Here is a 9,010-nt window from a genome sequence, read left to right on the forward strand (position 1 = left end):
TTCCAAGAGAAGTGGTGCAGGCTCCTACCCTGGGGTGTTTAAGAGGAGGTTAGATGAACATCTTGCTGAGGTCATTTGACCCCAGTACTCTTTCCTGCCATGGCAGGGGGTCAGACTGAATGATCTGCTCAGGTCCCTTCCGACCCTAGAAACTATGAAACTGTTTTGCTTTAAAACCTTCATGAAATGTATAAATGCCATCAGGAACCCTCGGTGACCTTTTGACATTAACTTCTTCAGGTGAATTTCCCTGGAAATATGCTAATAGTATTAATTTTGCCTAACTGAATTGGCATCCTTGAAAGTCAATCTGAAGCTAAGAAGGTATTTATTTCATAGATCAAATCAAGTCATAGTTTGTGAGGAATCCTAGCAAAGTGCTGTTGTTGACTTCTGCATCTTAAGAAACTTGAAGTGGAAGCTCTAATAATACTGAGGCTGGCGGCTGTATTCCTCCCATCAAATTCTGTGAAGAATAGTGTTGGCTGTATTAGGTAGAAAAAAGCGATGGCTATTTTTAAAATTTTATGTTTTCACTTTCATAGATAGTGATAAGAATATATCTCTAATTTTATCTGAGTCATAGATCTAATGCATTCCTGTGGTAAAAAAAGAAATATTATCTTCCAAAAGTGCCATCTTTTTCCTTGATTGATTTACTACTGACCATATAATTCTTTATTAATGATAAGATAACAGAATGAAATATGTCTTCCTGAAATCTTAACGGAACTTCCATTATTTATTTAGGATTTTGTTTACATGCATTTAACTTGGTGTAGCTCTCTGATGCTTATACTTTTAGAGAATGAACAAGCTGCAGACACAGCATATGTAATATACTGTTTCTAGTATGTTGAAAATATAAAGCCAAGTAAGTGTTTCTTCCTCTGTTATGGGCCTTGTAAAATGCATGCCAATAAATAGGGCTTTCACAAGACACCAGAATATCTTTATGTGACATAAGTTAGCAGGGGAAGAATAGAATAAAATATATGTATATTTGCATCCGTCTAGAGAAACAGACTTCTTCATCTAAGGATAAAACTGCATTTCTACCATCTGTGGAGATCCCTTGTTTCCTAATACTGGGAATGCCTCTTTATGAATCTAGAGCGGACCTTGGCAGTCACCTCTGTGTCTGAAGTGTACTCCTGTATAAATCATGGATAACTTTTCTCTCTCAAATGATATTAGGTAGTAACCTAGTCGCAAAATGGTTCTGACGAGCATGACTTCTATTTACTTTCTAATATAAGAACAAGGGGACAATTTACTTTAAAACTGATAAATCCCACCCCCTTTTTTGTGTTTGACACCTAACAACCATGGCATTTACTGTCTGAAGATATCACTGAGGCTGCCTGCTTAGTAAGACTCAAAGCAGCATTAATTCTTTACATGGAAAATGAAAGCATCCACATTTAAATTATATAGGACAGGGGTTTCCAACATTTTTAGATTGCGGACTGGCAAACCGCGGGCCAGAAGTGACCACAGACCGGCAAACTGAGGGCTGGTAAGCTGCAGTCCAGATTTGATCGGCATACTGCAGAGTGGCAGCCAGCCTGTGTTGGCTGCTGCAGCACAGTATGCCAGTCACTTCTGGACTTCTGATCTGGCAGCCAACCCCTCTGCAGACTGGCAGCCAACCCTTTGTGGCCTGGTACCAGGCTGTGGCCCGGGGTTGGGAACCTCTGAGATAGGAGACAGTTGTTTGTATATGTGACTTTCTGTTTTTCCCTCTAGAAGAGTGTATAAACTCTCATGTTCCAGACTACAAGTCAGTGGTGATCAACATTTTTTGGCCTGTGGGTCAGGTGAGCAGTGTCACGTTGGTCTGCGGGCCAGATGTGGGCCTGAGGTGGCTCAAGGTGGTGGCCTAAATAGCCCCAATCCAGCTCTGTTGAAACAACCTAACGGGTGGCGGGGGTGGGGTGCTAATTCAGCTGTGTGGGGCTGGGGCTCTGATGCATGAAGCCATGCAGGAACAGGTTGGGTGGAGTCCAGTGCAGCCCTGGCTCAATCCAGCCACGTGAGAATGTGGCCCAGTCCCTCCAGCCTGGTCAGGGCCTGATACAGTTGTACGGAGCTTGGAAATTTGGCAGTTAGAGAGTGGTGGCAGTGATAATTGCCACAGCTTCTCCACTGTCAAATTCCAGATCCAGGAGAGCCCTGAGGGCCAGATCGGGCCCACAGGCCAAGGTTTGAACACCCGTGCTATAGGTTATGTACCTATAGAAAGGAGTTGGGGAGTTGCTTTCTTTTGGAGTAGATAATTCCATAATTTCCCCTTTAGGTTTTATTGCACCACCTCCTGTCCTGGTTATAGGATGTTGATGCAATTGGGCCAGTGGTTTTCTTTATCCCAACAGTTCATACATCCTTATGTTCTTGTGATCCTAATGAAACTTTCTACAGTATTTCTTCTTGCTTGCACTGAGACTTCACATGAATGGAGTGAAGTTATTTGACTGGTGTCTGGTTTTTTTTGTGTCTGTTAAATTTTAGGAAAGCTGTGGAGAAGTTGGGAGTTGTTTTTATTTTTTTATTTTTATATGACTGGTATTCAGGGGCCCAAAAATACCCACTATTTATTATTTGTGTGTGCTGCAATGCTTAAAGTAGTAATGAGAGTAGCTATTAACATTTGTGGTAGGGACGAAAGGTTCTAGTTGTGATTGAGACCTCAGTGCACTGATACCCTATTACTTAGGGAACAAATGAAAATAAAAAAAGGTCTCTTCCCAGGAGTTGGAGGGAAGCAGCTGGCTCAATATTGCATTAAGAGGTTTCATAGAGCAGAGGTTTCCAAATTTTTTCTTATTGTGTACTCCCGTCCAGATTTACCAGCTGCCCTCTTACCCCTATCAGCATACGTTTTATATTTTAACCCAATAAATGCCAATCATTGTTATTATAATGAAAATTAAATCCACCTTTTATGCAACTTCTCCCTCATACCCCACAAAGATGCCTTGCATACCCCTAGGGGTACAAATGCCACAGTTATGAACCCCTGAACTAGAGGATGTGGATGAGTCCAACATGATTAAAATCCAGTGGGCTAGGATACAGTCATAGATTTTTAAGTGTATTTACTCAAATATAAGAAAAGGTTTATTTTTCTTGATAAATCTTCTTACATTCATATACAAGGAAACCTCCTTAAATACATTGTCTGTGTATTTAATGCTGTCAAAAACAGTATGAAGCTGATTTAAATACAGCCAGTGCTGAGCATGACTATAAAACACATGGCCCATATTGGGCAACTGTACCGATGGGAACCTACCACAACAATAGGTTAGTGCAGCCTATCTGAATAAAAAGTATGGTAGTGCCCATTGCACTCAGTCCACCTCAGTGTTGACTCTTTCTTAAGTCAGGTGTGCCACTACACTGAATACATTTCAACTTCCTCTTCACTCCTGTAGCTGAGCTGTGGTTTTCTTTCCCATTTCCAATGTTTTCTGTTCCTTTACTAGCCTTAACTGTCTGGCAAATGTAACCAAATGGGGCCCTAAACAATTTACCCAGAATACCGCTGTCTCCCTGTCGCAGGGCATGCAGGTGCCCTGTGCCTGAGGGCAGAAACAACTCGGGAGAGAGCCCTAGCAGTAAGCGGGGAAGCCCAGCTGCTAGTTACCAGGGCAGCCAGAGTCACAGGTTCTGGTTCCTAGGACAACCGCTGGTGAGTCAGCTGACAGGAAGGGGCAGGGCCTGGCACATATAAACCCCAGGAGTGAGACCAGGAGGGCAGTTCCCTGCTGGTGGCCAAGGGAGGAGGCGGTTGGCGAGTGCAGACAGAGGGGAGAAGTCTGACTGCACGAGCAGCCCCTGGTTGCTGCTACGGGTTGGAATATTCCCTGGCAGGGATTGAATGTTATTTTGGCTGGAAGGTTTAGGTTTTTATGTAATAGCCCAGGGGCTTTGTGTTTTTGTGTTCACTGTTTAACTGGAGGACCAGGTGAGGCTATTAGGGTTGGAGGAAGCCTCATAGGGGCTCCATGGTAGTGTGGGGACCCTGGTGCCAGAGAGGGCACATCATTTTGGGGTGCACTGACCCCAGCCCCAGAGCAAGGGGGGCAGTAAGAAGCCTCGTAGAGGGGGCCGCAAGGAGCAAGAAGCCCCAGATCAAGGGGGCAGTGAGGAGCCCCAGAGCAAAGGGTGCGACAAGAAGCCCGGGGAAGTCGAGGAGAGGACCAAATCACAGCAGGGCCCAGGTCAAAACCACGTCGGTACCATCTGTGAGTCTTGGGCTGCGTTGTAGGGGAGGAAAAGGAGCCACAGATAGCGCCCCCTGGGACGGGGGCGCATAAAGTGGGCAGCCTCCCGCTAATTACATCAATTAATTAATCAATTAAGATCAAGGCATGGCAGGTGAGTAAGCAGGCAGTTGGCCCATAACAGGAGGGCAGTCACCAATAGAAAGGCTCCAGTAGTGATACTTCTGTCACACACCCCTCTCTTGGCCTGTTGCATGCAGTTAGTAAGGCCCCACCCTTCACAAGGTGGAGCAGTACCAAGTTGCCCTTCATTTTATCTATATGTCTATGTATGTATATATATTTGGAGTATCCCAGGGCTCATAAAAAGAACAGCTAGTTCCAGTCATGAGTGGGTAGGTAACTAGCACATAGATCCTTTGTGGGTGGTATCTGGAGTATATATACATAGCGAGCAGTGATGAACTATGAGGTCACCATGGCTTGAAATGCTGTTGACTCTGCTGAGGCTCAGCCTAATGAACTGTATGACAAATCGTGAGATTTAGATTAATATAATGCATAGTGGGTGTGTCTTGCTTTACTGTGAAGTAGCATAGTTTACTGTGGAGTAAGCATGCGTTTACATGTGCACATGCTTATTGCGCAGTAAACCTCGCTAATCGTGAGTAGATTTGCTACCTGCAAATGCAAGTAGTAGATTTACTTGCAAGTAGTTGCTGCCTGCCAGCGCTTGTGTAGATGCCTGACTGGCCACCAGGGGGCAGGAGATTGCTTTTTGCCCCTGGGAACTGCCCCTGAGGCAGGCAGGCTTTGTCACTGGAGCCTGAGTGGAGACTATGTCCCCTTCCCCTAGCAGCAGAGAACTCCAAGCCCCCTGCTCTGAGTTTGCAAATGGGCTGGGGAAGGAGCTGGCTCAAGCTGGGGAAAGAGCTAGGTGGGGAACAAGCTTGTTCCCCTCCCCAACGTGTTCCCCACACAGCTCTGTGCTTGCAGAGCTAAGCAGGGAACAAGTTCCCCAGCTTGATCCTCACCCACCTCTGTACTTGCAGTGCTGAACAGGGAACAGGCTCCCCAGCCTGTTCCCTACCTATCTTGGTGCTTGTGGAGCTGAGCGGGGGAGACAGGCTCTCTAGCTCCTCGCCTGTGATTGTAGAGTGGGGGCTGGGAACTCTCCCAGTCAGGGGCAGGTCCCAGCCCTGTGCCCCAATCAGGTGATTGAGGCGCAGGGCTTGGAAAGAACTGCAGGGGTGGTGCAGGTCCCAGCACCCTTCCCCATCTGCTGGCAGGCAGCTAGCAGTGAGCCTCTGGCTGGGCAGGGATTCTGGGTGCCAGGGGCTTGATACTAGCTGTCTTACAGGCAGACAGGGCAGAGTCCTGGGACCTGCTCTTCCCCTGCAGCTCTTTCCAAGTCCCCTGCCCTAATCCGGGAGCCAGGTCTGGGAGCTCCCTCCTGCTGGGGCAGGGAGACATTGTCCTTGTCCTGACAGCAAGCAGTCCCCTGGGAGAAGGGAGCAGTGTCCCAGCCCTGGCCAGGAGACCACTGTCTCCTGGCCTGGTGCTCCCTGCCAGTCCTGGCCTAGCACCCAGAAGGAGCCTAGAAGGAGGATCCGGGCCACAGAAACAGCCAGCATTTTGCTGGTATGAGCAGGAACTCTGCTTCCACATCCATGCATGTGTAAATGCCTGCCTGGGAGCATTTACTTGTGAGTAGTTTACTCATAAGTAAACTGATCCCAGATCAAATGCATGTGTAGACACACCCAGTTTATACTATATATAAGTAGGTACAAAAGTGGTGCTTGAAAGTGTGTTTGTGCAGTACCATGCTAAGCTTGTAGGAGTTTCAAAATAGGTCAAAAGAATCAATTCTGTTTGAACTAAGTCTGTGGGTACGCATAGTAATTTGTCTATATGCCAATTGTTATAAGCATGTTTATTTCAAAGTCAATGTTTTCAAATTTGCCCCTCATTTTCATGTGCTTAGGGAGATCAGGGTCTGATAGTAAAGAGGAGAGGAGAAGGGACTGCAGGGGGAAGAAGTGGTGGTGGGGCACAGGACAAAAGGGCCACTTGACCTTCTCAGATTTGTTTTCCTTGCTGTAGCAGTGGTAGAGGGACAAATTCAAGGAAAACCTCCAATAATTAGCTTCTATACCTGGAAAATTATAACAAATGTATACATTTGCCATATATAGAATCTAATTACTAGGGGGACATCTAATCAGAGTTATCTTAAGTTCAAGTAAATATTGTAATGCTTCCCTGACTGTTGTTGTTTCTACTGTACTGAACATGCTACAAACCACTAATGCTGTTAGTTGTTGCCATTGCTGCAGTAGGAATGATGATGTACCCTACTGAATACCAGTGCTGGATAGTGGGATGCTGACTGAAGACCTGAATCTCTAGCTCAGGGGCAGGCAATTATTTCAGGGAGAGGGCTGCTTACCAAGTTGTGGTAAGCTGTTGAGGGCCGCATGGGTAGCCCTGTCTCTTGACTAGTGCCCTGCTCCCTGGTCACTACCTTGGGACCAGTGTTCCAATGACTTGGGGCCGATAACAGGGCCAGCACTGTTAGGGCCCAGAGCAGGGCACAGGCTGGCAGGGGGTCTGTGAAACTGGGCTGGGCTGGGCTGCACCAGCAGGGAGAGGGGGGAGCTGGCTCCGGGCTTGTGTGCAGGGGCTGTGCTAAAGCAGAAGCAGCTGCGGCCCCCATGCTTGCCATGCCAGGCAGTGTTTGCTGCTGCTGCCCACCTGGAGCTCGTGTGCTGGGCAGCAGCAGCAAACGCTGCCCGGCGAAGCAAGCAAAGGGGCTGCAGCTGCTGCTACTGTGGTGAAGCCCTGATGGGCAAGCCCGGAGCTGGCTTGGGGCCCAGACTGGCAGCAGGGGCGGGTTACAAGCTGGTGCTGAGCATGGGGGAAAAGTGGCTCCTCCCCCTGTGCCGTGGGTGGTGTCCCGTGCTGCAGCTGCTCACAGCCTGCTCAGGACAACCCCATGCGGGCTGCGAGTGGCTGCAGCAGGGAGCACCAGCTGCTGGGTGGGGGAGGGGCTGCTTTTCCCCTGCGCTCAGTGCCAGCTGGTCTCCTGCCCTTCCCCACATCCCTCCCCTTACCTGAGTTTTCCACACTGGGACAGCCACATGGTCCCAGGCTGGAAGCCCCTTGTGGGGCTTCCGGCTGGGGGGGGTGGGGCAGGCAGGCAGACCCTGCTGTTGCAGGAGCTCTCTGGGGCTTCCTCTGGGTCCTACTGCACTTGGTTCCTGTCATCTTTGACAGGACTCAAGGACAGATGCATTTTAATTTTTTAAATTATTTTAGGGGCCCTGCGGGTTGGATCCAGCCCACGGGCTGTATTTTGTCCACCCCTGCTCTAGCTCTTCCACCTTAAGGTGGCCCCTAGACCATTTGGATATATTTTAACTCATTTGTTTCTTTGCTTCTATTCCACTAATTTCTTTTAAGATCTGTCCCCCTCTGCTGTTCCTCATGGCAGTGGCTTTACTGGCATTAATTCATGGCATTCACTGTCTCTGCACATATTGTCATGTACTAGTATGTTAAAAAATATCTTACAATACATTTCTTTATTTCATGTGAGAAAAAGAATTGTATCCATGTGTCCTGGAGGATATTTTTAACCGTACAGGTTGAGTTCCAGTAATAAGTTATTTCTAAAAACTAAACAGAGGACTCTCATTTACAGCAGGTAAAAAGAATTAAGGCTTTAGCATTGTAAAGCCTTCGATGAAATGCTTATGGCCTTTTCTCTACAGCATAACTTTGAAAAGACTAGCTGTGTCGACTTGCGTGCATGGTTGTAGAATAGAAAAAGACTAGGGGTACTTGGTCTCAGGATGTGATGCTGTTTTCCTATCCTCATCCAACTTTCCTTTCAAGTTCACTAGGTGCTCAGTCTAACATTCTAACATTGAACTCTTTGGGGGGAATCAATCCTTTCATTGCATGCTACAAAGCATATAAGTCAAAGGTCAGTTTCAATCTGCTTGATGCTGGAACTTCAAGAAGGAAAATAAGCAGACAGCAAGACAAAAGAGAAAATAGTCCTGCAGGGAGATGATTGAATTCCAGCTATCTTTTGGAAAAGTACCAATCTGATGCAGGTCAAAACCCCCCCTGCAAAGTTAGATTTTTTTTTAAAAAAAGCATGCTTGTCTGATATTTGCTCTCCATGAAAATTTGTTGCAGGTTTATTCACATGTTCATGGCAGTCCAAGGGCAGAACTGTTCCTCAGTGAGCGTAAAATTCTGACCCTACTGAAGTGAAAGGGGGATTTGATATTGACTTCAGTTAGGCCAGAATTTCCCTCCAGGTATGTATCTCTCTGGGGTTTACACTCAAGTTTACATATGCAGTTTGGAAAATAGCAAATATTCTGTGTGATGAATAAAGGTGGTGGATGTATCATATTCAGCCTGGGGGGAAGTGGGCAGTGGAGTCCCCCAGGGCTCGGTCCTGGGGCCTGCGCTGTTCAATTTCTTCATCGGCGCTTTGGACAACGGGGTGAATTGCAACCTGTTTAAATTTGCTGATGATACCAAAATTTGGGGTGAGGTGAGCACTCTAGTAGGGAGGGAAAGACCGCAACAAGACCTGGATAGGTTACAGGAGTGGGCTGACATAAGCAGGATGCCGCCTCAGTAGAAACCAGCAGCACACTTACAGAATGGGAAACTCCCTTCTTGAGAGCACGGAGGCAGAAAGGGATCTTGGAGTCATTATTGACTCCAAGATGAACATGGGCCGACAATGCGAGGTC

The 9,010-nt window shown here is 47.1% G+C and overlaps 1 protein-coding gene and 1 long non-coding RNA gene across 2 annotated transcripts in view; one reads left to right on the forward strand and one right to left on the reverse strand.

Annotated features, from left to right (window-relative positions):
* The window catches only part of SMYD3 (SET and MYND domain containing 3), a 731,370-nt gene that overhangs the window by 136,770 nt on the left and 585,590 nt on the right, over positions 1-9,010 (forward strand). The window lies entirely within an intron of this gene.
* On the reverse strand, positions 4,814-6,882 carry LOC109319922. Its single transcript, XR_002103668.1, has 3 exons — positions 6,872-6,882; positions 5,208-5,211; positions 4,814-4,952 (listed from the first exon to the last, which is right to left on the reverse strand). It is a non-coding gene; the product is annotated as an uncharacterized LOC109319922 (long non-coding RNA).

Source organism: Crocodylus porosus, unplaced genomic scaffold, assembly GCF_001723895.1.
Source record: "Crocodylus porosus isolate Cpor-Errol unplaced genomic scaffold, CroPor_comp1, whole genome shotgun sequence".
NCBI lineage: Eukaryota > Metazoa > Chordata > Crocodylia > Crocodylidae > Crocodylus > Crocodylus porosus.